General features: G+C 52.7%; 1 protein-coding gene across 7 annotated transcripts in view; it reads right to left on the bottom strand.

Moving 5' to 3' along the window:
* The window catches only part of PTPRF (protein tyrosine phosphatase receptor type F), a 409,613-nt gene that overhangs the window by 247,431 nt on the left and 134,818 nt on the right, over positions 1-27,364 (bottom strand). The window contains exon 1 of one of the 7 annotated variants that reach the window (XM_059727697.1): positions 11,087-11,445. The exons of the other annotated variants lie outside the window; for them this stretch is intronic. The gene's annotated coding sequence lies outside the window, so the exon portion shown is untranslated. Of the gene's footprint in view, positions 1-11,086; positions 11,446-27,364 lie in introns of those variants that run through there. 7 annotated transcript variants of the gene reach the window in all.

Raw genomic sequence — 27,364 nt, 5'->3', positions numbered from 1 at the left:
GGAGCCATGTAATTAAAGAGGGTGGCGATGCCGACGTACGAGAAGCAGAGATGTGCGGTTACGTCCCGACTTCCGACCGTGTTCACGCTGCCGCGGGGACGTTTCTGAGCACAGGGGCAGCGGTCAGGGATACAATACGACGGGCATGGACCTGCACCACAAGGCAGTGGCCAACGCCAATGCGCTGCACGTGCAAAGTCGTCACCTCACGGACCGAGCTGAGACCTTGCCTTGGACATCCGTCCTGAGACCTCGAACACGAAGAGTCAATCTGGAGGGAGCTGGACACGACGACCGTGAGGCTGGAGGGACGGACGCAAACCGAAGAGCGTCAGACAAGTGGCCCAAATAACCCCTGGAGCAAAGGGGAGCTGAAGCCATCTGTCAGCAGAAGAAAAGCACACGCAGCAAGAATGGGGAACGTGGCCTGTAATGAGCCGCAGACGTGCGACCATGTGCGATGAAACGAGACCACGCCAAGGAAGAGTTTCCCACAGAAAGTCGTCCCGTCGCTTGAGTCAGCTGAAATGAGATGAGGGGGAAGAGCAGGCGTTTGACAGGGCAGCCACCATCAGACAAGAAAACGGGTCCCCCAGAAACACCCCAGCACGCAATCCTGCCGGACGGGGTTCAAAGCAGGGCTGCGGCTGCAGGAACCTAATTGCAGGCGCTCGTGCTCCTGCACGAAAAGCAGCCAGTCCACGGGGAGGAGCAGAGGTGAAGACAGGGACCATTTAAGCAGGCGGCAAGAACAGCTTGAATGCCGAGGTCCTCCTCAAAGACCACATTTATCCCTGCAGAGACAAACTTCTTTCTATAGGAGTTACTGCAGTGCAGCAAAGAGAGTCTGTCCTAGATAAAGGGAAGGATTTTTCACTGGAGCAAGAATTACGGAGGGTCCTGCTAAGCACCGGGAGTGATAAGTTACACAGTTTAGCAAAAATATTGATCAGCCGCGCTACAGCCTGCCGGCCATCAATCGGCACTGCGCGCTGACGGCTGACGGCATCTTCACCAGGGCTGTGCGAAGCTTCGGTCCCTGGTCCGATTCGGTGGAGATGCGGCCCAATTCGGTGGCCGAATCTCTGAAGCCGAATCAAATCAGAGGACCCTTTTAACCTCTCCGAATCGAATCGGAAAGATTCAGCGATTCGGTCGTAGACACAGCTTTCAATGTTTTCTCTACATACCTCAGGGCACCGGGGCTGGTGATCGCTGCGGTGCCGGGGCGCGGGAGGGCCCCCAGCACGCTCGGCAGCAGACCCAGACGTGGAGCAGAAGCACTTCCAGTCCACGTCCAGGTCTGCCGGGGAGTACGCCCGCCTGCCCGCCCCCGGTGACTGATGCCTCCTGGGTCTGGGGGGCACCCGGGTCCCCCCGCGGCTGATCACTGAGCTGGGGGGAGGTACAGGGGACCCGGCGGACCCAGAAGTGGACTGGAAGCACGGGGAGACCCCCCCATGTCCTGTGGGATGCTCCACGCACCCCAGCATCGCAGCGCTCACAAGCTGCCTGGTACCTCGATGTAGGCAAAAAACCATTTAAAACTGTGTCTGAATCACCATCACATTTTCAGATTCGGATCTGCCCGGTCAAGTCAGGGACAGTGATCCGAATCAACGAATCGAATCACTATCCCCGATTCGGGCCAAATCTGAATCGAATAGGGCCCACTTCACACACCCCTAATCTCTACTCACTGAGCACGGGTCCGAGGCTGTTAACGCCCGCTGCAACAGGCCTCGTTGGAAGAGGAGGGATCCGTGGCTTTCAAAGCATCCCTTTTGCTGCAACGGGCCTTGTGCTGCCAGGAATAAGCCAGTCCGGACGCACGGCGCGCTGCCCCGTCACCCCTGTGCCGCAGCCCGTTTGCACTGCAGTGGTGGAAGGGGGCTGGTCCCCATCTCCCGGGGGCTAGACCGTGCCCCGCTCTGCTGCACAGACAACGAGAGCCCCTCGGGCTGCAAGCGATGCGCTGGCCCCCAGGCCGGAACAAGGTGCGCTTCACCAGCACACGAGGGACGTGGCGGCAGCCACCACCTCCCACGGCCCCCAGCCCCAGGCTGCAAGCAGAGGCAGGACACGTCCGGAGGAGAACGAACCGAAACCCCGTGGCCCAGGAGGAAGGGAAGGTTGAAAGAACCAGGCCCCTGGGGTTCGACGCATGCCACGTGGCGGTGGAGGTGCTACCATCGAGTCCACTGATCTTGAACCACTGGGCTTCCCTTCTCCCAGGGAGGCAGGGCACACAGGCATGGGCAAACCGGAGGTCTGCCTAGCCCAGCGTCCTGCCTCTGATCACGACGCACCAAAGCTGCAGAGAGAGACACGGGGCGGGGGGGCCTGAGAAGCAGCAGGGGTGGATAGCTGGCCCCAGACTGGGTCTCAGCCCACACAACGTGTCCTTGTCTCCATGCTGAGGTATCATCCACATCTTCAATCTCCTGGCACAAGGGCCGTTTCCAAGCCCTTAATCACCCTTGTTATCCTCAAGGTCAATGGTGCCTTTTAGACGGGAGCCCAGTCCTGGCGCGCGGGGGGGGGGACGAGGCTGCAGCACCGAGCACACGCAGCAGGCACTGCAGTCCTGCACCGTCCACTCCTGATGCCACCGAAGCAGCACTTGTGCTTTCTTTGACCCTTCTTGGGTTAAGGCACGTAACTCAGAGCCCTGGGCAGCGCAAGAGTAGCTCTCCCCTTTCCCCCTCCAATGCCACACTGCATTTCTCCGCGCTGGGCCCTGCCCACCACCGCATTACCTGCTCACCCGACTTGTTCCACACTCTCTGACCCCGACCAGCCGAAATAACTTTGCGTCTTCTGAAAAATGTGCTGCCTCGCCATCTCTTTCCAGATTATTAAGATCCGTAACAACTGAGCGCAGCGCCAATACACTTTGAGACCCCGTTACGTTAAGTTTTTGCCACGACGAACACGGACTATTTAATCTTCATCTTTGCTTTCCGAATCCGGACCGGTGTTTGCCCCACACAGGCTGCCTCTTGCTCCTGGACTAGCCGGCTGCTGCTCTGCCATTCACTAATTCACTGACAAGTTCTGAGAATACCGAGCAATTAGTGACAGTTTTCCTTGGCAGAACCTGCGCTGATAAGACGGTATCAGACCAAGATCTTCCAGGTGTTGCGTTACTGTGTTTAATTACTGTTTCAGCCAATTTGCAAAGGTACAGATGCAAGACTTACAGCTCTCCAATTCACTGGATCACTGCGTATAAGCCGTTTCAGACGGAGACCCGGCACTCCCTGCTCTGCAGTCCGCTGGAGCAGCGGCTGCTCCCGCGTCCAGCTGGGCAGCACCGCGCCGAGGCTCCGTCGGGACTCCTGGGTCTACACTGCCCACGCCGGGCCGCTTTCTTTTAGACGTTACAAGTTTGCTCCAGAACCTCTGCCCCCAACAACGTCTCTGAGACCAGCTCACCTTGCCCACCACGAGAGCCGTGGTATCTTCACAGCAGCCTTGACGGCGCAGACTGCTCGAGTGAAGTCATTTAGCCTCCCAGCAACTTCCTTAATCACTCCCCTTCATATCTAGTGATCCACTAGAGTCTCTGAAGGACTATGCTCCCGGTGTGCTCAAAACAATTGCTTGTTGTTTGTTTGCACACCTTTATACACTATTTCTGCAAAACCCAGGTTGCCCTTCCAGTCTCCGTCCTTGCCTGCCACAGGCTCTGCTCGTTCCCCGTCTCGTTCGGGGTCAGACTCTCTCCAACCCGCCACTCGGCCCTAACAGCTGACCCCTTGCGTTCCTGGTTCACGTCTTGTCCAGCAGCATACGCACTTTGAATTGCTGTTGTGACACCACTAAGTGCGTTCTCTCCTTTACATTTCATTTCAGGGCCTTTTTGACTAGGCTTCCCCTTTCCCTGGCACCCGCTCCTGCTGCTGTCATGTTTTGGGACCTGCACAGGCCACGGGATATAATCATGGCTACGTCTGCAGCGTGGCTCGCGCAGGCCGGCCTGAGATAGCCTCAAACCCGCCGTCGCGGAGGTACGGCTAGCAGCGTGGCCACAGCCACGCGGGGCTGAGCACGAGCTGCACCAGCCCTGAACCTGGGTCACACTGTGCTGCGCGCTCCCCGCACCTTCGCCGCTCACGGCCCCCGAGGCGGCTGCTTGGGGGTGTCCGCTTGAGCTGCGGTCACAGCAGTGACAAGCGTGCAGACAGCCCCTCGGGTGCCGTCACGATTGTTGGGCCGGTCAGCTACCGGCACCTCCTCGTTGAGGCCCAAGCTGCAACAGCAGGACAGGGCTTGCAGCTTCTCCCGCCTCCTGCACCGCCGTCTCCCGTGAAGCGAGAGGTTCCCAAACACGCGCTTTCCGCCTCCTCTCCCCTGCGTCCGGGACCTTGTGCGACCTACTGCATCGGAGAAGACTGGGGTTGCACTAGCCCAGCTTCTTGCCTGCATCAGACGCTTGAAAAGAAAATCCAAGAAATCCCCAAAGGGCAAGTATTGAGCAGTCCGCCCGAAGGGGACGCTCCTTTCCAGCTCCTCGCCTGCTGCAAGACTTGTGTCCTGCTGGGGGGCTTATGCAGATTGTGCTTTTTGAATCTCACCTAAGGTAATGGTGACCGTTCTCCGTGCTTGGTTTGGGTAAAAAAATGTTTCCCGAAGGATGTTTGACTAAATTATACAGTTGTTGCTATTAGCTGTTCAACTATAGTTACTTCTTGAACCCCATTACTGTCACATTACCGTGCATTACTGAGGGCTAAGCTGAGATTAGCTTCTTCTCTTGTGTACTCTAGAATGAGATTTTCCAAGCAGCCCTCATTTAAAGAGTTCAGAAATTGCTTCCCTAGCCTCTGCCCTCGCAGGATACCTGCTCGCTTTACATGCAGGTAGCGACGGGCTTCCATCCGGGCCGCTTCGTTCAATTTAGCTCCCCGCTGAAGTCCCCCGGCAAGGCGCACGCTCGGCTCGGGGATCTGGAGGCAGCCGGATGCTCTAACGAGGAGGGTCCCGTGGACTATATTTGTATTCACCACCAGGGACAGTCGAAAGTCGTCATGCAGCAGCACTGCTGAGCCTGAACCAAAGGGGAAGGGAAAGTGTTCTCCATACCTTGTGGAAGGACGGAGACACGGCAGGCTGACCATAAAATATTAATTGCTTTGAAAATGCTAGCAGTCCAGTTCTCATTTTCACCAAGGCCTCTTTATCTTGCGCTGGCAAGGAGAAATGCAATTTACCATAGCGCCAATGTAACAGGACCTCAAAGCACCTTTCAGATCAAGAAATGATGCACTTTTAGGGCTAGAAATCCAGAGTTAGCGTTGAAATCTCAGCCTCAGCTCTGCCTTTGTGGCTCTGTCCTAACGCCGCTCTCTCTCACGGTACATAAACAGCAAAATAAGCTTGAATCTCTTATTCAACGCTCTGCACAGGAAGTTACAGATGCTACAGGAGTTGCCAAGTCTTCGGGGTTAGTTGGGTTCAAGTCTACCTCCGTGTGCTCAGAACAACATGCTGGAAGACAAGTCAATCAATACTTCTTGCAACTTCCCTTCGACCGGCTCATTAACGCGGGGGCTGCGCAGGAGCCGGCAGACCGCTGCCCCAGGCCTGCAGAAAACGCAATGCCTCTGGACACCCGGGTCGGGTCGTCTTCCAACAGGCCTGCTCTTCTCGTGACGCGAGGCCCCTGCCCAGGAGACGGCACCGCGCTCTGCTCACACGCAGGACCGCGGGGCGACGGGAGGAGCGGGCGGCAGCCCCTGCCTCCAGCCATGCCACGGGCTCGCAGACGACCGGGCGCGCGGAGCCGCTGCACGGCTGCCAGTCTTCCCGAAAGTGCAACCTCATCCATTTCAGACGGAGAAAGGCAGAGAAGGGAGAGGGCAAAGCGCACGCTATACATCTTAATTGCATCAGCCTGTACAATCGCCCCTTGCGACCCACGAGTGACGTCCGGAGGCTGTTGCGATAAAGTTCAGAAATAATTACCTGCAGCTCTCTCATACTGGAAGGGCACCTCCTCACCTCTCCAGATCCCTCACCGTCCCCGGCGCCGGGGCTGCCACCGCTCCTGGTAGGGTCTTTACATCCGCAGACCCTCTCCAAACCGCCGCCGCTATCCCCTCGAGGCTCCCAGGCAGCACTGGCCACCACCACGGCCACGTGACAGCAGTCAGGAGTGTGACTACGCCGTGGTCACCTCAATTTACGGTGGCTTTGGCTCCTGTTCACAGGGGAGACGATAGCAGTAATCAGGTCTTGCGCTCAACAAGACGTACGCCGTCCGTATCTGTGATAATCGCCACTGTTTGTTATAACTCTGAACACGATCTTAAAAACGCCGATATTTTTAGCTCCTCTAACACACAGGGCAAGGGAAAGGGAGTCTTTTTCACAGAAGGAAAGGCTCGAGGGTAGCTTTTTTTTAAAACCAATTCTAAAAGTTCCCACTATCACAAATTACAAGGATGTTTTCTTTATATCTCAATTATGCCTCACAACTTTTATGTATCTGATTTACCAAGGGAATTGTCCCGTACTAATACGGCAATTCAAGATAAACGTGGAGCCTAATAAAAGATCCACCTGAAAGAGTGATGCACCTCACAAAGAACGTGCCCTTTTGTAATGAAGATTTTTGCTGATAGCAAATGGAAAGACCTTTGAAAAAAAGGTGCGATCCCTCTGCTATCTGTAAGAACTTCACCGCTTTGCTTTTGAAGTTATTCACTCTTTCCTTCCAGGCGACAGCCTTTAGGTGACCTTGTGTACCATATAAAGGGGATATATAATGTACAGCCTCCTGGGATACCGTTCAGTAAAATTTTACAAGGAAAGAAATTACAGCTAGTTGGTTTTTCAATCCATTCGTGCATTAATGTGCTGAAATGCACACTCACAGTCGTTAGGATCCGATTCAACACACACACACACTTTACAGTACTTAGGAGGAAAGCCATTTTAATTTTGTTAGTTGCCAGAACTTAAATTCCTAGAGGCAGAAGCTTTATGTAGAAAAACACAAAGGAAATCGTAATGGGAAAAATGTTAGCCTGTTTTCAAATCAAGGAAAAATGAAGGAAACCCTCACGCTGCATTCAGCAGGTAAAACTTGGAAGGAAGGAAGGAAGGAAGGAAGGAAGGAAGGAAGGAAGGAACTCCTTAAAGGCAGCTAGTGCTAGAGCTGGCCTGCTGACAGCAGATGTAGCTCATCAGACACAAGCACATCCGAGAGGAGGAGCGCGAAGCCCTGCTCTTCCACCCGGGCCCCTGAAGAGCATGCAAGGAATGTGCCCGGCGGGCAGGCGATGCTCCCGGACGCGGGTGGTTACGGCCGGGCGGCGGAGCCCCTCTCACCTGTGGGTAGGCAACACGCCACCGCCTCCGCAGGGTCAGCAGACCAGCACCTACCAAGCTCTTATTTCAGACGAGCCGAGCGAACCCACAGAGGTGTGGTGTGGTGTGCCTTGGACTCGGCGGGCCACGCTCACAACCACGCTCCCGCTGCAGGACAGACGTGCCCCGGGGCTCTCCCTGGCAGCCGTGCGAGGAACCAGCCCTGGAGCTCAAGCCTTGGAGGGGTGCAGAGACAGAGTCTCTCCGACCTTGAGGCACGATCAAGGACTAAACCCATTCGGGACAGAGCCTTTTACTGATGCATTTTTCCTGAGCTCTCTCCTCGCTCTGCTGTAATCTCTGTGGTTTTTAACAACTCCACACATGCAACCAGGAGCTTGCAATCAGCACGTTTCATAGAATGGATAAAAAAATTAATTCCGAGTGTTAAAAACCACAAACATTTTATTACGTTTTAACTGTAATATCAGAGCACTTGTCTGGTAATGCCTGATTGTATTTCTAAATGAGCGGCAATTAACAAAACCATCTGATGATGCGTACGCACGGAGTAAACAAGGTCAGCGCAGCTCTGCGGGAGGGAGAGGAGCTCCCGCTGCAGGAGCCCCCGCGGCCATCGCCCTGCTGGGCCCGAGCATCGCACGTCGACCGTCCGGGGCAGTCGGATGCGCTGAGCGTGGGGCGCCGCTAGCCGAATGCTGACCGATTCGGTGGGAGCGCTCGTCTGACACGAACGGCGCGCGTGGTGGGGAGGAGATGAGCAGCAGCACCGGGCAAGGGCATCGCTGACCAGGAAAGGAAGACCCCAGAACGGAGGCTGCAGGTGGGACAACGCCGTAAGGAGCCCTCGCCTCCTAGTCTTAGCAAAATAAAGAGGTGCAGGGAAGGGCCAAGGGCTGTGACGGCGGATCGTCCGAGAGGGGCAGCACTTCCAGCGTATCGCGCGTGTACCAGCACGAGGCTGATACGAGAGACGCAGCCCGCGAGGAAGTCAGCAACTCTTCCAGCAGCAAGGAACGTCTGCCACGGGTGTCGTCGCTGCCGGAGCTCCCCTCCTTTCGCTCCATATCTGCCTTGAGCTGGCAGTTCAGTCCTTTGTCTACTAGTCATAACACATGTTCCTCAAGCCCTGCTCCACGCCCAGGCTGTCAAAGAGTTTTGCGGAGGAGAACAGCCCAGGGGCAGAGCCCCAAGGGTCCCGCGTGGCGTTGGACTGCGCCATCCTTTTCTCACGGCTCCAAAGTGCACGGTATCGGCACGACCGCACCGGCTCCTACCTTTTCACAGAATCATCAAATCGTAGAGAACGAGGGTTGAAGGGACCTCGGGAGTCGCATCTAGTCCAACCCCTGCTCCAAGCAGGACCAGCCCCAACTACAACACTCCAGACAAGGCTTTGTCTACCCGGGTCTTTAACACCTCCAGGGATGGAGACTGCACCGCCTCTCTGGGTAAACTTTTCCACTGCTTCACCACCCTCCTTGTGAGAAAATTCTTCCTAATGTCCAACCTCAGCTTCCCTTGCTGCAGCTGGAGCCCATTGCTCCTTGTCCTGTCATCTGCCCCCACCGAGACCAGCCCAGCTCCATCCTCTTTGCAGCCCCCCGGCAGGGAGGTGAAGGCTGCTATTCAATCCCCCTCGGTCTTCTCTTCTCCAGACTCAATCAGCCCAGGTACCTTGCCTCTCCTCACCAGTCCTGTCGCCCAGCTCCCAAACGTTTTCATTCCCCTTCGTTAGACTTTCTCCAATGTGTCCACACCCTTTCTGTAGTGGGGCCCACAGCTGGACACAAGACTCCAGATGTGGCCTCCCCAGTGCTGAACAGAGGGGAAGGATCGCTGCCCTCCATCTGCTGGCACCGCTCCTGCCAATGCAGCCCAGGATGCCAGTACCCTTCTTGGCACAAGGGCACACTGCTGGCTCCTGTCCAGCTCCTTGTCCCCTGTCCCCCCCCAGGTCCTTGTCTGCAGAGCTGCTGCCCAGCCCGCCACCCCCAGCCTGCACCGGTGCAGGGGATCACTCCCTCCTCAGTGCAGGACTTTGCACTTGTCCTTGTTGAACCCCATGAGATTTCTTTTGGCCCAGTCCTCCCATTTGTCTAGGTCACTCTGAAGCCTAGCCCTGTCCTCCAGCGTATAACACATGCTTACACATAACTATACACCCCCGCCCGGTTGTGCAACACAAAACCCATCCTTTCCTGGGTGTGCGTGGGGGTGAGGGACGTGGAGGCGGAGAAGGAGGCGGTTCCAAGGAGAAAGGCTGCATGTTAGCTGCACGTATCTGTCTTCCTCTCTCTCCTCTCTCTGCCTTTTGCTGAAAGTGAATTTCAATTCTGGAGGGGAGAGGCAAAATGCAGCTGTGGGACGGCAGGCAATTCTCTCCGTTACAGGGAGCGGAGAACGCGCACGTTGGGAGCACCCCCGATGCAGCTGGTATCTTCTCTGCCTGCTTTCACAATACCTCAGACGTTTGAACTAGCATTAAAAGACATGAAAACACTTGGAAAAGCATCAATGATCAGCTCATTAAGTGGAAGAACAGAGTCCCAAGGAACTGCCAGAGCGAGATTAGTGATCCAGTTCTGGTTGGAGGACGCTGGCACTCGACAACACGTTGTGCACAGACCAGGTGATTCATGTGAAGTTGTTCGTAGCTCTTCTACGAGAGCCCGCTGGCGTTAACATTGCGCGCCCAACCCCGACTGCTGTAGGATCCACCCCGAGACAAACTCCACGCAACACCTTCAGGGGCGCATCTCCGATAAAAGCATCCTCGGGATGCACCAACCCAGCAGTGCCTTCATCCAGCCCCTACCACACCTGGCAGAAACACCACCAAGGTCGCATGGAGTTGCCAAGGTCATTTCAGGACCTATGCAAACGCCTCCCAGCACACCGGTTACGGAGCTCGTCTTCACGGCTCTTGTGGGCAGCACCGAGCTCTGCTCGGGCAGGTGCACGTGCCTGGGCTTGGCCTTCAACGTAGGTCTCCCAGTCTGAAGCATAATCCACTGGCCTCCCTACCCTTCTGCTATAATTAAGTGACTTATCTGTCTCCGAGGACCCACTTGGTTGGGCAGACACCAGTGTACAGAAGCAAGACCAGTACAATGACAGGCTGTTCACACTCAAGTGCCACACAATCCCCCCCCCCCCCACACACACACACATTCCCTGTGCCCGTCACACCAGCTTATCAGCTACTTGCCCTCCACGAGGGAGCACAGGTGATGCTGGGACCCCTCCGCTCATAGCACACGCAGCTCATCGACCCTACACCGCAGCTGCAACGTGGACCACGGGAGACAAACCTCCGACAGAAGAACAGCTCTGGACAAGGAGCATTTCAACGCGGCCAAGCTGCGTTTGTCCAGCCCCAGGTCCCCAGCGCCTACAAGGGATCCTCCGAGCAACCCAACTATGTCAACAGACACGGCGGACGTGCTAGACCCGAGAGGGAAGGCGAAGAGCACGTGACCACGGCAGAGCGCGGTGCCCACCGTGACTAACACTGTCTTTACTGTCTAATACGTTTCTTTACTGTCCGAGCCCCCAAGGTCTGGAACAGCCTGCCATCGGAGGTGGTTCAAGCACCTACATTGAACACCTTCAAGAGTAAACTGGATGCTTATCTTGCTGGGATCCTATGACCCCAGCTGACTTCCTGCCCCTGGGGCGGGGGGCTGGACTCGATGATCTTCCGAGGTCCCTTCCAGCCCGAATGTCTATGAACTCTATGAAATACCTGGCAAGCATTTGTTATCACGCCTGCTCTCTGCGGGGAGACGTGCTGACAGGGGAGTGCTCCATTTCAAAAAGATTCACCATGTTGCACGTATCGGAGGGACAGGCAGATGAGTTTCTTACTGGATGAAGAACACATTTCCTAGTGGTAAAATGACTGGGCTTTGGGTGGGAGCAGGGGACGGGGTAGGGAACTATCGGGTACCACCACCGCACGAGGAAACCCCACCCCTATAATCTCAGTTATTGCACTTCCAGCTGCTCAGCACCCAGCATCTAAGAGCAGTTAGGAGAAGTCTTTTCTTCCATCTACATGGGCTTGGCAGAGAAGCGATTGCTCGTTGCACACGTTCCCTCTGAAACGCAGGTGCAGAAAGCCCACCGCAGGTCCTGAGACGAGCTCGCACGGGGCACCCACCGCCGAAATGAAGGAGAGAGACGATGCAACGTTTCCTGGCTGAAGGACAATTTGAGCCGGCTTCTATTGACCCATCCTTGTGAAAATGGGCTGATGTCCCTGGGTGGCCTGCTCCGTTGGAAACGCGCTCCGGAGGTCTTCGTCCTGGAGGCTGGAAACAACACGCTTTCTCCACTGTTACTAAAAATGCTCCACTTTAAATTTACCAGGCTACAGGCGAGCAGGTCCTTATCTCGCTGGATAAGGATCCATAAACCCTCCTCTCCTCACCAGAGAGTGAGAACGACTAGGAAGAGCTAGTGCCTTCTCGCTTTATTGAATTCATTACATTAAAACCAAAAGCAATGTCATCTTAACTTGAAAGGACTTTTAAAAGAGCTTGAAGCAATTCTGCTGCTGCAGCATTTTTTATGTTTTGGATTAACTACAAGCTTTTTAACCCTGCGGAGACTGGAAACGTTTCTATCCACGTCCTCCTAAGAAGCATTCAAACATCTGGCAGATGTCAGTGAGCTAAGGGTTAAGCCGTACGGTATCTAACTACTACAGCTTGCACAGAAGCTCAAATTACAGAAGTCCAAGCTTTAAATATTTTTGTCTGCAAGAAAGGACCTGCAAAATTCAGTAAATTAGCTTGTATGTTCTGCGTATGTCGTTGGCAATTTCCGTGTTAACATCCCAGGCCTGGTGGAGCACTGAGAAGGTCAAAATTTTACTAAGACAGACAGTGCTAAAATATTTATTAAACCATTACCTTAAAACATTTCCAGTTAGTGCTAATATAGAAAGATTTCTACCTCCTGGGACTTTGTAAATTTATGATTCATACCAAAGGTTGTTTTTTTAAACCTTTTTTTAAACAGGACTCACTTAAGCTATTAATTGCCAATACAGAGTGTATCGGAAGCAGCAAAAATAAAAGTTGGTTGGAATTTTTTTTGTAATGAAACATTAGCAAAAAAAAAGAAAAGAAAGTCTGGCCACCAATAACTGCTCCTGTTTGCAGTAGTTTGTCATTTTTCTGGACAGCGTAAAGCCCGAGGCTGCCGCGTTGGCAAAAACAGCAAACCAACTCTTTAGTCTTTTGTTTATTGAAGCCCCAAGTTTATGCACGTGGCTTTGAAGTTTGAGCTAGACGAGACCATACTGTGAACCGTTCTGCGCATACGGGGGGGACAAAAATGTCCTTTAAATCTGTACGTCTAAAGAAAACGTGCAGGCTAGGAGCGCGCCACCTCCGCCCGAGTCCAGGGCTAGCGAGAGCGCGCGTTTCCCAGCGGCAGGGCATGAAGACACTTCCTCCAAGCATCGCCGGGCACAGAGTGCCTCCAACAATTAAAGGATAAACAGCGCCCTGTGCAAAGCTGGGTGGCACACGCGTCACGGGGCTAAAGCCAACAGCCAGGCCAGGTAGAGAGCGCTGGCACTTACTGAAGTCCGCATGCCAAATGAACTGTGCTATTTTTAAGAACCCTTTTTTGAAAGTTTAAGGTGACTAATTGGTCTCACAGTTCACCTAATAGGGAGAGAGTGAGATTTCTCCCTGCAACTAATTCCACCCAGCGTGAGACGGGTAGATCTGCTAATTGATTTCATGGAATCTGCTCGTCAGTGAGTTAGCAGCAAAGTATTGAGGAAAGAGAGAGAGAATTACTGAATGGGTACGTGGTATTTCATTACTAAATGACTGCTGACAGCTGGGCAGCCCCATTCTTCGCTCACTACATTCAGCCAGAAGGCCCAGCAGCATTTTATAGCAGGGACAATTGGGACGTTTTTTACTGCATTACTTTATTGCTTTCCCCCCAGGAACTCTTAATAGATGGAATAGGTACTGCATACCATTACCGTCTTCCATATTACAGTGACTCTGCACAAAGCCACCGAACGGCTCCGTGTTAATACCTGTCCCAGCGATCGCTAATGTAGTAAAATATATCACAGGCTTCCTTGCATTAACTGCGGGACACACGCACCATTCACAAGACACTCAAGGTACTGATTTAAAATGCACTTTTGAGCTTTCTCCTCTGTCTCTCTCTATCATATTTTCAGTGAAACACATGCATTTCGGGACAGCCTGTACAAATATTGCCGATTATAGACGGTGTGCTAAGCCGTACCGAACTCTTTTAGAAGGTACATAACCTCGGGAAGCAGAAGGTGGGGTGAGGAAACGAAAATGCAGGCAATTCAGGCTCTACATTACTTTAAGAAGTGCCACAGGCTCGTGCTGCTCACATTAAACAGAGAAGCGGTTTCTATATGTAAAAATTAATATCAAAATGAACCCCCCACAGGCTACTGTACTATTATTCATTTTCATATTAAATCCAATAAAAATATCTATTTGTTATTTAAATTAAGCTGCTGCAGAGTCCAGGGGCCTAGCTTCACAAGTCAGGGTGGAACACGCCACGCACTAATGGTTGCGTGTGCCCCCCCGCAACCTGATCCAGGCAATACGGCTTAGACATGAAGTTTAATTGCAGAAGGCCCTGCTCCAGACTTCCCCAGGCCAAGCACTGGGTTTGCGCTCCCCTCCCTCCTCCACAAGAAGCCCCCTGGGAAGTCTCCCTTTGTGCTGGCTGCTTGCAATCTGGATCCAGACTCAACACTGGAGGAAGAAGAAGGCCTAAATGGCGCGACTTACTTCAGTGCACCTCTGCGGCAAAGTGCTGGTATTTCAGCAGTGCCGTGCCCACAACGGCCTGTCCAGCCTAATCACAGAAACAGAGGGCTGGAAGGAACAACTTGGGCTGTCAGATGACCAAGCCAGGATCATGTCTATATAAACCATCCCGGTCAAATGTTGGTCTAACCTGCTCTTAAAAGCTTCCAGCGATGGGACGCCACAACCGAAGTCATCTGTTCCGGTGCTGAACCGGGCCCAGAGCTAGGAAATTCTTCCACCGACGTTTCCCTTCCTGAAATTCAACAGCATAACTTCTTGTCCGGTCCCCGTGGACACGGAGGGTGATCCATCACCATGCTGCTCCTAACACCACTTTGAGGGGGGGCGGGGGGGAAGACTTATCGAATCCCCTCTTAGCCTTCTCTTCTCCAAACGATAACCCCCCTTCCACACACCTCTCCTGGCCAGGCATGTTTCCTAGCCCACTGCTCGTTTCTGCTGTCCTGCTCTGGGCTCTTCCCAGTCTGTCTACACCATCCAGCCACTGTTCAGCTTAGGGTCCTTGATAACCCCCAAGTCTTCCTCCGCCCAGCAACAGCCCCCCAATTTCTATTTGTATAAGAATATAAGCAACGTAAGGAAGGTGAGGAAACGGGGTGCAGTCCCAACAGGCACACGTTTTATACGCTAGAAGTTATAAATGGATTTTTTTTTAAATAAGAAAGCATCAACTATAGCTGACTGCCTCTCAACTGATCCATTATTATTTGGTCACTGACAAGAAAAGTACAGGCTTTCCTCCCATTAAGTAATGCACTAATCTATTACAACTCTACGAGCCGTAGTAATTAATCAAAGTTCTATCATACCATATAAAATGAAAATGGCTCTAAGATGTGCCTGTACACATCAATTAATTATTAAAGGGGCATTAGCTGAAGCTTTCCACCTATCATTTAAAAAGTTAGGAATAAAATGACATGCCATTCATTCAACTAATGCTGCACCAGCTATCCGTATCTGTCAAGCCAAGCCAAGCGGGCCCCGGCGGTCGGACCGTGCACTTTGTGTCTGCCGAGCAGACCGCTCACACCAGACCGTCGGTGCTGACCGAGGCTCCAGACCCCGGGGACGGTCAAAGGGACGGTGGCAACTAGCAGGCAGACAGAGCATTCGTCCTCAGAGACAACGACGGCAGCAAGGATAATCGTGTGCTGGTCCAAGCTAGGAACAGCATTCAGTCTTAGCCCTCAACCAGCGAGACCGGACCTCGCACTCGGAGGATCCATCGTGCCCAAAATCACACGACTGCGGTGCTTTCCTCTCCGCTTCCTTCCTGAGGTCTAACAGTGGAAGTACCGGGCATCTCCCTGTCCAGACAATGGATTTTAGTCCGTTGCCCTGGCGGAGAGCACAGAGAGAACAGATATTTAATTAGGGAGAGGCAAACACCTCCACACTTCAGAAATAAACTGGACCCGCTGCAAAAGCAAGCAGGCCGCAAGCACCAGGAAGGGATCACCAGTGCACCGACTCTGGACTCGTCATACTCCTCCCGCTGGTGACCCGAGCTCCGCACTAATTACACAAGTCGAAGACATTACCGGCTATGCGGATGCTAAATGGCTTGCTGATGTAACCAGAACAGATTTGCTTTATTCAGAGCGGCCACTTACAGCTAAACCTGTGAAATGAGAAGGAGCCAAAATAAAAACATTTATTAAAAACACAGAAAACATCACCTTGGAAATGGGGGAGGGCAGAGTAGTGTTGGCAATAATTCAGGAACCACAAGCTTTTAGCGTTTAGATTTTCTAGAAATGGAGAGAGAGAGACTTTTTTCACATAATACTATAAACCCGTAACAGTTCGCATCTCATCTTTTACAGTCTTTGAAATGTACTTTTATGAATACGAATGCTAACAAAATTCATCCCGTCTATTTTAACATCAGGCATCCATATAAAAATCTATACCCAATTTCATGAAAGATTCATATTTTTACTGGAAATGTTATAAACAGTTTAAGGTTACTAGCAGCGCTGGGTCAAGGAAGGCCTATTGCCTTCAACATCGGGTGAAGGGAATGCCAGCTGTACGCGTAATAAATATCCTCCAACTGCCTGCGATGTTATACCCCGTACAGGCAATAACCTTTCTAATAAACTACCCAATGAGCATTACTGTTTCTGGGAAATATTGCTAGGCTAAAAATTAGACTAAAAATTTAAACGTTTTGCTTCCTCTCACCTACATCTCTTTCACAGATGCTCCACCTTCTTCCCCTGGGCAGAGAGAAGCAGCCGTGGCGGCGGCTGCTCTTCCGGGCAGGCCCCAGCATCCGCGGGATCCTTCACCCCTGCCCATCCTCACACTCAATGCACTTTGCTTTCTAGCTCCTAATAGACTCTGACTTCAAAGTAACGAAGATAAATAACACTTAAGATATGCATTTGATTAGCAACCTGCATCGTTCTGCTCAGTGCATCATTCTGAAGTCTGACATAATACGCATCTTCCACCCGACGCGGCGGTCACCAGGCAAAACGCACCGAACTGTTTGTTAACCGGTGATTTCCTACTCTGCACACAGGACGAGACGTCTCTGACCCCGGAGCGCGATGCTGCTGCCATGTCAGCGTGCAACGCAGGCTGGGTGGGTGAGGAAGGCGCTCAGCTAAATGCACGTTTCTGAATCGGCTCTCGCAGCGTGCTCCTAATTCTCATCTCTCACTATGTTGTTGCAGGAGAAGCTTTTAGTCTGAGCAGTTCAAGTTGGTGCACCTCCCGAAGAAAACGCATGTTCACAGCAGATGGAATAAATCACCGATACGTTTGCAATGCGGTTCGGCACCCGTGGCATGGCGTGGCGTGGCGTGGCGTGACACCGCTTCAGACCTAACGCCTGCTCTCCGAGACGGCTATCCGAGCATCAGCAAACGCACCACGAGGCAGCCTGCACCACCGCATCCTGCTGTCAGCTCCCTTCGGCGCCTTCTCCTGCGCTGCAGCTCGCCAGGACCGCCCGCGGGATCGCAGCCCTCGCAAGACGGCTCCCGGCTGTCTGACTTCAGTGTACACCTCTGGGGTTTTGTTTCGAGGTTCAAGCAAGCGATGGGGAAAGACCCCCGCCTACAACGCCGCAGCCTCAGCTGAACTGTCCTCCCAAGCACCCTGCACCCGCTCCGGAGGCCACGCGTCTGCACCTTGCTGCCCAGGAGGGAGAAGGCATCGATCCTGCGACGGCCGCGCGGCACTTCTGTGCACGAAGCGTCGACGGGCGGCACCGCGCGCGAGCACGGCGTCCAGCCCCAGCTCCGGGGCCGACCGCTCGGCTGCGACCTTGGCAAGTCCCTCCGTTCGCAGCCTGACGCTCCCCATCTGCAACGCAGGGACAATACTGACCTACCTACCTGGGAGAGCTTTCACAAGAAATCAATTAAAATGCTTTGGACATGGAAAAAAACGCTATAAAACTGGCACGTATTGCTACTGCTTCCCAGAAGAAAGAGGGTGCGTGGGGTAACAGGACTTACTGGAGACCTAGAAGCGCTCTTACAGAAACATTTCTGACATTTCCAAGCGTCTTCAAGTCTAACTTGCTTTCACTCCTTAACACCCGCCCCAAATGTTCGTACTTAAGGATGAAAATTTCCAGGTTGGATCACAGCCTAAAGGTGAATTCAGCAAAGCAGGGGGAGAAAGCAGATCAACTGATTTTCAGCTGAAAAACTTGGAATAAATAAACCAGCTTTAAACATGCCCCCACAACCCTAGCAGAAAAAAGTGCTGAGGGGTAAAATATTGAAATGTAACATAATGGTCATCTCCCTAATCCTGATCACCGTGCCGGAGTCATTATCATCATTTTCGCAGTGCTTTCAGAATAAACCCCTCACTGTAACAGTAATAATGAGAAATAATCGTTTCAGAAATACTCCCAGCCAAATCCCAAAGATCAGAAGAGCTCAAATGACGTTCCTGCGAGTAATCTACCTTCTTTGTACCTTCGCTGGCATCAGCAACGCGGCGCATGAGCAGAGGCGTCTTGCCTGCAGGATGCATCGCGCTAGTCAGACACACGCAAGCCCCTGACGGTGCAAACACGTGACCCGCGCCAAGTTCACACTTCCTCTCTGTTGCGCCTTGCCACGGTTTCGCCAGGTTGCAGCACAGGATCCGGCCAGCGCCGGTCTGTAATTGCACGCAGACGCGGTACCGGGGGCTCGCTGGGATGCGCGTTTCACCTGTTAACAGAACTCATTGAAAAAAGGCGAAAACTCGATGTGGCAGATGGAGCTATATATTCTGCCCATCTCCGGAGAGCGGATTTGTAATGCAAAACACTGAATTCAAGATGCGACCCATGGATACAAGGAAGCAATCAGAACCAAACTGATTAAACAAGACCCAGGTCTCAGTATGGTACGCGGCATACTAAACAGACACAAGGATACCTCGGAGAGAAACAAATTGCACGCTGAACTGCAGACCAGCGAGATTTTCATTACCAATATTACTGTCCTCTCCAGAAATATCAGACAATGCTTCTAACAACCAGCTAATGCCAAATACAGCCAACTCTCCTAGGTAATCGCCGAGCCAAACACAGTCGAGAGAAGGTCTCGCCCCTGCCGCCAGCCCCGGTTCCTTTTGCCTGCGGACCAGCACGGCCGCGACCCGCACGCCTCCGATGGAAACGTGCGATCCTGGGGGTTGCACGAGGAGGAAGGCTGGGACCAGCGCCGTCCCAACCACCCACGTGGCGCAAGTAGGTCTCGGGCTTGGATTCACAGAGGAGAAGCCACTGGGCCGTTCGGTCCGACCTGCTGCTCATCTCGGGGCAGGTCTCCCGCGACACCCGGGGCCCGAGAGACCACGTCCAGAGACCACGAGCCCGCCACGGCTGTCTGCCTCAACACTCAAACAACCTGCACCTCCTTCCCTCCTCCGACGTCAGCCGCCACTCCTGGGCTCTCATTACGCCTGCCTTTCTCCACTGCATTAGCCAGCCCTTTAGTCCCCGGTGTTTCCTCCCCTCTGCAAGCGTGCTGCTTCCCCATGCAATGTGGATCAGACTTCGCAGACCTCCCACTTGTGCTGCTTCATCAGCTAATGGGAAAAAATTTTTAACAGTCCTCTGAGCTCTGACAAATGCTTTCCCAGTAACACCCCCGCCCACGCACTTCTAGTCGCCCTTGCTCAAATAGCCATCAGAAAAACTATAATTTAGACTTCCAGCAGCTCCTCTGGAGACACACAAAAACAACCACCCATGACGCGGGTTTTGTTCTACTCCCACTCGACAGCGTGCCCGGCCCCCGACTACTGGAATTAGCCTGGTGGTTGATTTTGCAGCCCCACACCCGTCTGCAAAGTGGATGCCGCCAGCGCGCTCTACTCCGACTTCCCGGCTCGCGGGACCGAGACCAGCCTAGCCCCACGCGGATCCGAGCCTGCGCGCTGCCGGGGCCTGGGTTCACCTCCCGGAGAAAGCTCGCTGTTTTTGTTTAGGGCTGAAAGAGCAGGAAAAAATCCTCGTTTGCCAGTGCAGTCCTGCCCATTGATCTCCTCAGCGCACACAGCGCTAAGCTGCTGCAGATGCTGCACGCCTCGCTGAGCAAGGGCCTCGCAAAATGCCTGCCAGATGCGAGGAAGGGGTGGGGGGCAGTACCCAGTGGTCCAAATGGGGCCCAAGACACTTAGCGAGTACTTGCTCACACCTTGGTCTGGATGAATTAACCTCAGATTTAAAAGGATGCAGCAACAAATCACTGATAGGGTTTTTCCCCTTTTATTTACTGTCCAATGTCAGCTATACCTTCTCCAAAACTTGACAATAGCTACCTTTCTCCCCAAAGATTTTATCCCTCGTCATTTAGCAAATATTGATTTCCACCCCCTTCCTGGCCCATGTTTCAAATGAAACAGAAACTGTTCCAGGCTCTTTTGTTTAACAAAAAACTTGCAAAGCACTTTATCACACCACACAATCTGCAGTTTGAATTATATCAGCCCTGCTCAGTGTAGTGAATAGCATTTATTAGTTAACCATTGCCACCCGGGGAGCTGGGAAAGTGCAACTACTCCTGTTGCACCAACATCTGGGGGGAACAAATGCAGAGCCAGCTACCCTCCACAATCTGCCCGGGCTGCCGCTGGTCTATAAACCTGAAGGCGAGAAGAGAGCGTCATTACACGGTCACCTAGTGCAGGGGTGGGCAATTATTTGGGTCCAAGGGCCACATTGGGAGTTTGGATGAGCTGTCGTGGGCCAGGTCACCACCCCAACAGCTCACCAAACCTCCCGACGAGGCGCTGGGTGGTGCGGGGCAGCGTTCAGGAGCGGGACAGGCGTGATCCTGCTCCTGAGCTTGCCCCGTCGGCAGCTGGACGTGGGGCCGAGACCCGCCTGGGGCAGCCCGTGCTGTGCCCCAACCCACACCTGCCAGCCCCGGCCCTGGCCCTGGCCCAGGCTCCAGCCAGCGCACAGCTGCCAGTAGGGCCGGTCCCAGCGTGACTGCAGCAGGCCGGGCTCGCACCGCCCCTGGAAGACAAGGGGAGCAGAGCAGCACCTGGATGGTCGCACGCACGCTGGCCAGGGCTGACAAGACCAGGTTGTCTTTCTTCGCCTCCAGCGCCTGCTGCTCCGACTCCTGCCCTCGCCCCTGCCCCGCTGCGCTGCGCTGCTCTGGGGGGGGCGGGTGGGGAACTTCAGCCGGGCGGCTCCCGCGCAGTGCGTGGAGCTCCAGCTCTAGCTCCTGGCCACCTTCTACCCGCTCGGCGCGATGAGCAGCCCCCGCGGGTGGATGGAGCAGGGGGGAGCAGGGGAGCATCTGGCCGGCCGCAGCTGCAGCTGCGCTGGGAACAGCCCTGCCAGAAGCTGCATGCTAGCCAGGGCTGGGGTGGGTGGGAGTGCAGCCTGGGCTGCCCCGCTGGCAGCAGGTGGGGCTCAGCCCCATGTACAGCGCACCATGGGGGCCACTGCGGGCCGGATCCAAACAGCTGATGGGCTGAAACTGGCCCGCGAGCCATATTTTGGCCACCCCGATCTAGTCTGACCTCGTGCAAAATACCAACCACAACATTTAACCCACTGATTCCTGCATCAAGCACATCACTCATGATGGATGCACACTGATGTTCTACCAACCCCTCAGTAATTTAGGTCCAACATGCCCAAGCCAGAGTCTTCCCCTGCTTCTCACGAATGGAAACCAGTTCACCACCAGTCTTACTAATGACTTGAGTCCAATCTCCCGTTGATTTTTTCCTGGGGTGGGGGAGCAGTGAGATTCTGGTCAGGTGGCAGCGATGGGGGGAGGCTGGGAACTGTCTCTAGTCCGCAGAGGCCTTAATCCCATAGAAACTGGCTCTTCCCAAGGATAGGGCAAACGCCGTATCAATGACCACCTTCCAGCCATGAATGAGCAAGCTCATGCACGTGCACACACAAATGCGCACACATTTTTTAAACTGAGATCTGTCCATGTGTTGATAACAAATTATACCGAGTTAAAAGGGGAGAGGTGTGGACGTACCACAAGCAGCTCCTCCACAGGACCAGATTTGCATCTCTGCTCCTATCCCACCATAAGGGGATACTCTACAGGGGCAATTTACTGCTGCATGAAAGAGCTGCTAGATTAAAGAGAGATAAATATGCATTTCTGCCCTGTCTTCTGCCTAACTACTGCATTACTACAGTTTGACTTCCACTTACCACAGAATAGTGCAAGCACACAAAATAGCTATTGCAGAGCAGTGTATTTATTAGATTTGCTCCCCTCCCCTCTTTGACTCAGAGTAACGTGTTAGTTTGATCGCAGCCGCGTGGCTTTTGGCTCTGTTGGGCAAGTCGCTGCAATTCGGAGCTCTTCGGCTTCCACGTCTGCGAGCGGGAGAGCTGCTGACAAAGCGCAGGTCCCGTGCAGGGCCAGGGGGAGTCCAGCCTCGTTCCCTCGGGATCTGCTGCGGGGAGATCCTCAGTAATACCACCGCTGTACGGGCTGCAGCGCGCCACCTTTGCTATACACAGTAGGTCGTTCAACCTTTAGACATGTTGAACAGCATCACTGCACTGAGGGCATGCAGGCCTCCAGGGGTTATTAAGGTTTGCATTAATTGTTTTTGCTCGCTTTGTAATAAGCCCAGGCCACGAGAAAAGGCTTGCTCTGACCAGGAGCACTGCAGCAACAAACGGTGTCAGCGTTTCTGCGATCGAGCACCTGTGGGTGATGTACAAGTTCAGTTATCTGATACCTGGCAACGCTTTGAACGCATCTCTTCCCTTCTTAAGGAAACTGGAAAAAGCAGGAAGCGTGCCTCTTCCGGGAACAGGAACGAGACAACCAGCTGTAACACGATGCAGCCAGCCAAGAGGATTTGATGTTTCTTACTTACTGTAGGTTTTCAATGATGAAAAAATGCAATACAAGATACGCTGCCAACTATAAAGTAACTTGAATAATGGAAGTATCCACTTGTTCTCCGCTATGTATTCTCCTGCTCTCTGGAAAGAAGCCATCCCGTCCATTAAAGGAGTCAACGAAAGAGTGGATTCCTCGCCGCTAACCTTTCATCAGTGTCAGGTGACAGCCGTGCTTCTCGGACAGCCACCGTCCTCTTATCAGGGTACGCGGCGTCTAGATTTCGGAGCCTACCTCCCGGAAAAAGAGGTACACTCATCAGCCCCGGCTGAAAAGGAGAATCTCATTTATACTATTTAATCATTCATGCTTAATCCAATTTGGCTTCCAAAGAGCTGATAACTGTTAAACATGGGAGAACAATCCTCTGACCAAGTTTTACCCCTAAAGATTTACAACTGACAACATCACAAGCAATCAGCAGAAAAGACAACCGAAGGCCATCAAAACGGGTTTCACAACATTAACAAAAAATGACTTGCCAGTCCAGTACCTACAAAAGGAAGGTAAAACGAGCATCCTCATCTGTATTAATCCCAGATTCAGAATTGTGAGGCTGCTAAATAAAATAAGGCAATACTAGCATTAATCTTTTAACAGGGTAATCACAGCTTTGTGGAAGAGAGCTTTTAATTTCCTCAGATCCTTTGAACACGCTCCCTTAAAGGAGGAAGAAAGGCTTGCATATCAATAGAAGCCAGTAGCAGCCAGGGCACCATGCTTTTTAGTCGTGCAATTTAATATCCAATAGGTCTCATGACAAAAACTGAATATCAGATGCATGCAAAAGTCCTTACTATTCTCCAAAAGATGAATCTAGGGGAGTATTTTTATTAACTCTCTCTCTCTCTGATATTACAAAGCGGAGGCTTTTTCCGAGGGACCGGTGTGCTTATTTCAACGCTTGCGAAGGACTTGCAGCAGTTTAAAGTCTCCGGCAACAGACGCCGAGAAAAGGCCTGGGGACAGGTGTGCCGAAACGGGCGGGCTGCCCTCCAGAGCTAGCCGAAGAGAAAAGCCCTTCCAAGCGGGCCCTTGCAGGAAGCGCAGGGTTTTGGCAGCGCACTTGCAAGTTGTCCAACCAAATTCTGAGTCAAAGTAACTGCCACATGCCTCATCGCCTTTTATGACAGATTTTGTGAATAGGAAACTGAAGAGTTGAAGATTTACGGCTCCCCTAGACCGAGTTCCTTCAAGCAGCACAACTACATCTGGATAAGAATCTATTAATGAGGACAGCCCCTCTTTGGAAACATACCATCAGGGATTCATCTCTTTCCTGAGCCGCGCCGCAGACTGCGTGCGCCCTTGTCTCATTAGCTGATCCAGGAATCACAGTTGATTGCAGCAAGGAAAACAGCAGAATTTCGCAACAGTTGGAGGAGAGGTTTAATGGGCAGCAAAGCAGAAACAGCACTCGGGCAGCGAGCTGCCTTCTCCGAGCTGCCGCGCACGCCCTCGCTTCGGTCCGGCAGACATCCGCCCGCGGTCCGAGTCGCCTGCGCTGGGCCCCTGGCAGCCAAAATGTGGAGAGCGTCTACCCAGCGACACGGGATTGCCCGGCAGTCCCACAATGGCCAACGAGCTCCGCTCTTCGACTATAAAGCCCTGGTAGGGGCTTGGGGGCGATGCTAGCTGTCACACACCTCCGAGGCCAGGATGGGCTGGAGGCACGTTGGGAAGACTGTACAGACCTTCCCACGCAGAGCATTTCCCAATACCTTACAGCTGCCTCCGAATCGGCGCAGCTTATTTAGGAGGTGTTCAAAGAGGGAAAACGCCTTGTGCAACTCCTAAAACAATTCTATCTAAAGTAACTCGAATAATTGATATGAAAGTATCCATCTTTATTAATTTACTCTTCCTGCCTAAGTTCCATATTATCTGAAGGACTGGAGGGATGCTGCCACGAAGGCGCAGGAGCTCTGCGAGAGGCAAGGATTTGGGGGGTGATCTCTCTTATTGGACCTGAGGAAGGATGCTTTGCATTTGAAAGCTTGTCTAATATTATCAGAAAACAGATGTGCTCGTCTGTCAGAGAGCCAGATTTTGACCGCCGTTGTGCATGCAGATGCAAGTGTAGAGAAGTAAGGGCTAGGTGTATTTTAGCATGTGAGAAGCTAGTACTCCTGGGACGTGGCTTTCCTCCCCCAACTCCCCTAATTATTAGCTTTCACCGTATCCCCAGGGAAAGGTAACTTGTCTCAAGATCTATTCTGCACATCCCAGGTTTTGGAAACGCACATACTGAAATAGCTGATCTGGTAATTTTGCCCAAGGTACTACTTCAGTGGCAGATGCCATCTCGCCCAAGAGAATACTTCTCACTCAAAGCAACAAAACACGTCTAAAAAACAGTCCAAATTTAGCACAGAAAATCGACCTGCAGGACAGGAATATTTTATGATGATATTAGATGGCTCTTTTGTAACTAATAAAGACGTGACTGCAATATTTCATACATCCCGACACCAGGTACAAAGGACAGAGTAAAATATTGAGATACGGATGTATGTACACCCCGCGCTGCCTGCCGTTAGCTCCTGGAGCCTCCGTTACGGCCATAAATACAGCGAGAGCTGACAAGGAGTTCAATAGAAGGGAATGATATTCTCCCCGACTCCAGCGATGAGCAAGTACTCTCGACAGCTACCTGTGGGACTGAAAGTATCCTGCGTAGTAGGTATCAGGTGCTGCTGAGAATAACGCAGCGCCCGCCAGCTCCCTCTGCATTTCCACTTGCAGCCGTGTTTTGAGCGCATCTACATTTACCGAGACAGCACGGACCTGCTCTCCAGGGAAGCCGAAGCATTGCATCCCAGCCCGGGGCTGGGCACCCTTGATAGTTCAAGAGCGTTATCCACCTGTTACATCAGCACGCTAGATAAGAGGCACTTTCACCTGCAATCCTAAGAGCTGATGTCACTTATTTATCGAGTGCAGGTTGAACGCTCGGAGCCCACGGATCAGCAGATATCGGGGGCCAGCAGGAAGTGATGAGACGCTCAAGAGCGGGCAGGAAAATGTCACAGGAGAGACGCCGCTGTGTCGAGCCTCACTGACGCTTCCTTCCCTATGCAGCCGTGCTTGTTCTCTGCCTTTGCAGCACCTCCAAATTGGCAAATTTTCCTTTCCTGCCCTTGCAAGAGTTGCTGCAAAGTGTGCACAGCTTGCCTTCACAGATCTCCTCCACAGAGGGCACGTGGTCGGTGCGTCTCTTGGATGCAGAGGGAGCATTTCAGCATTGTCAGAGTTAGGAATCGAAGCCCCTAATCACATACAAAGCACACCGACGTATACAGTGTAGGACCAAGATGAAAAAGGGCTTCAAATGATTTAAATGCATTATTTCTAAAATTAAACACCTGCAGAAAGTGGCTACCATATCTCACATTTGAGAAACAGTACGCTCTCAAGCATTAAAGACTGCATTATATTGCCCAGGGAAAGGAGGCGGCGTTCTGATTATTAGACGAGCCATAGTTAAAGCAGTTCCTGCTCGTAGGCACGGACATTTGACTCCATAGCACGGGCTGATGCACCTTTTTATTTTAATAGGTAAACACTCCTATTCTCAATTGTCTTGAAAGTTTGCAAAGGGAGTTGGGTTTCAAATTGCTGGGCCTTACGCATTGTGATTATACTGAATAGTGGGAAAGTGTACTCCTGAAATCATGGCAGCAAAGAAACAGCTTGGGCACCAAAAGCAGGATTTGGACTTTGTTGCACAGGTAGCAGGAAAAGAAAGGCGATCACGACGCCTCCGTTGTAATCCTGATCCCACCGCTCAGTCAGACAGATCGAACAACAGTTCGTTCATGCACCAAATCTTAACCGAATAATCGGGAAAGCAAGAGAAAGCATTAGTGAAACGAGACTTTGGTTTTTGTGCAACTTTTGTTCCATGCACTGTACTAACAGCTTAGAAAAACCTCGTGGGCAGCAACAAGCACGTCCCGGGACAGATGCCTGGCTGGAGTCTGATCTTTCTTCAAGCAGGTTAGGACACTCCTCGTAAAAGCCACGTCCCTTTGACGAGATCAATATTACGCAGCTGTCGAGCGTCAAAAAACAGCCCCGTTAGGGCAGGTTGGTGGCCTGCTCAAAGCCAGCTGACGAAGGTCTGGGCTCCGCTCCTGCTTCCTCGCACCGAGTCGGTATTTCCTCGGGGCAAGCCGGGGAGCCTCCCCCCACAATAAGGGGATCCGTTCAGTAACCGGTAAGGGCTGGGGGATCCAAAGGCAGCCGATAGCGGTCACACGAGGCAGTATTTTCCCTCCAAACCATGGCTCAAGTTTGAACCCAGCCTCTTGCAGAGAAAAGACCCGGGCTCTCTCCAGTCACCCCTGCATTCTGCTGGGAGCGGGAAGCGTACGTGAGCGAGCGAGCGTGCGAGCGTGCGCGCGCACAAGCGCGTTGGGCAATGCCGGTGCAGCGGGACAGGCAGTTGATCAAGTTTCAGCGCTCTACCCGCTGCCTCCTCAATGGCACTTTTGTTCGGTTTAGAGATCGCTTTTCTTGCTGCCTCCTCTCGTTAGAAAGCGCTGCACTGCTCTACTGGTAGTTCATGGTTCAAACGCTGCGAACCGGTGGGGAAAAAAGCCTGTGGTGTTAGAATAATGTGTTTATAGAAATTTGGCCACGGTGAACAAATGCTTTAGCTGGTAGCAGAACTTTTCACCTGAAAAAATCACCCGTACACCAGACCCGCGGTCGTCGCAGCTCGTGCTCTGCCGCATGCCCGCGCGGGCTGGCACGGTGCTGTACACAGCCGCTGGCCACGCAGTAATGCTCGTC

The sequence above is a fragment of the Alligator mississippiensis genome, chromosome 5 (genome assembly GCF_030867095.1).
Source record: "Alligator mississippiensis isolate rAllMis1 chromosome 5, rAllMis1, whole genome shotgun sequence".
In the NCBI taxonomy this organism is placed as follows: domain Eukaryota; kingdom Metazoa; phylum Chordata; order Crocodylia; family Alligatoridae; genus Alligator; species Alligator mississippiensis.
The sequence above is the reverse complement of the archived record's forward strand: the minus strand, read 5'-3'. Positions and strand labels throughout refer to the sequence as shown.